The 814-nt window shown below is 36.5% G+C and overlaps 1 non-coding gene across 1 annotated transcript; it reads left to right on the top strand.

The window, feature by feature from the left end:
• Positions 1-478: 478 nt before the first annotated feature.
• Positions 479-581, top strand: LOC112656036 (U6 spliceosomal RNA). The gene has a single exon (XR_003134055.1). It is a non-coding gene; the product is annotated as a U6 spliceosomal RNA (small nuclear RNA).
• Positions 582-814: the final 233 nt, after the last annotated feature.

The raw sequence follows: 814 nt of genomic DNA, 5'->3' as shown, positions 1-814 counted from the left end.
CTGTATTTTTCTGACCTATATGTTAGCTCTCTTTAATCAACATTTGAAAAATTTGGGGACTTCATGTGCAGTGATCATACATGTGGGTAAAGGATGAGTCAATGGCTCACAATTTGCATTGAGGTTGCACAACCTCTTGGACTTAAGCAGTGGTCACTTTGTTTAGGCAGCATTTGTGTCAAAGAACCCTCTAGAAACAGAATATTCACAGAAGGAAACGATAAAACAAAGTACCCTTTAGTGTTTTGGTGTATCTGGTGAAAATCTAATTGTCTTTTGCTTGTTTCAAAGCTCTAAGTTAGATTTTCGGTGCCAGGATACACAAAATCTAAGTTAAGGACAGCAAATAAATGCTTACAATTTCTTTTGTTCTGGTACTTAGACCTTTTTCCTTGAGGTTATCTAATCATTAAGATATTTTAACTTAATAGGTATTTCTCAGTTCATATATCACATAGGAATCAAAGCAAACAGACCTGTCCTAGATTCGGCAGCACATTTACTAAAATTGGAACGATACAGAGATTACATAGCCCCTGAACAAGGATGACACAAAAAGCAACGTGGACCTAAAACCATAAATGCTGACGAGAATCACAAAAAGATATCCCTAAAATCTGAAAGCAAAACAGAAGATAGGAACTATCGAAAGTAGCATAGCTTATCACAAAAATAAAAGAATTTATCTCCATCCAAGTTTCTCAACTCCTGCGCTATTTGAACAACTCATTTTTTGTTGGGTGACAATCTTGTGCATTGTGGGGTGTTTTGCAGAATCCCTGGCCTCTAACCACTAGATACCAGTACTACACAT

This window comes from Canis lupus, chromosome X, assembly GCF_003254725.2.
Source record: "Canis lupus dingo isolate Sandy chromosome X, ASM325472v2, whole genome shotgun sequence".
Classification (NCBI taxonomy): domain Eukaryota; kingdom Metazoa; phylum Chordata; class Mammalia; order Carnivora; family Canidae; genus Canis; species Canis lupus.
Note: the sequence above shows the minus strand (reverse complement) of the source record. Positions and strands in the feature narration are given on the sequence as shown.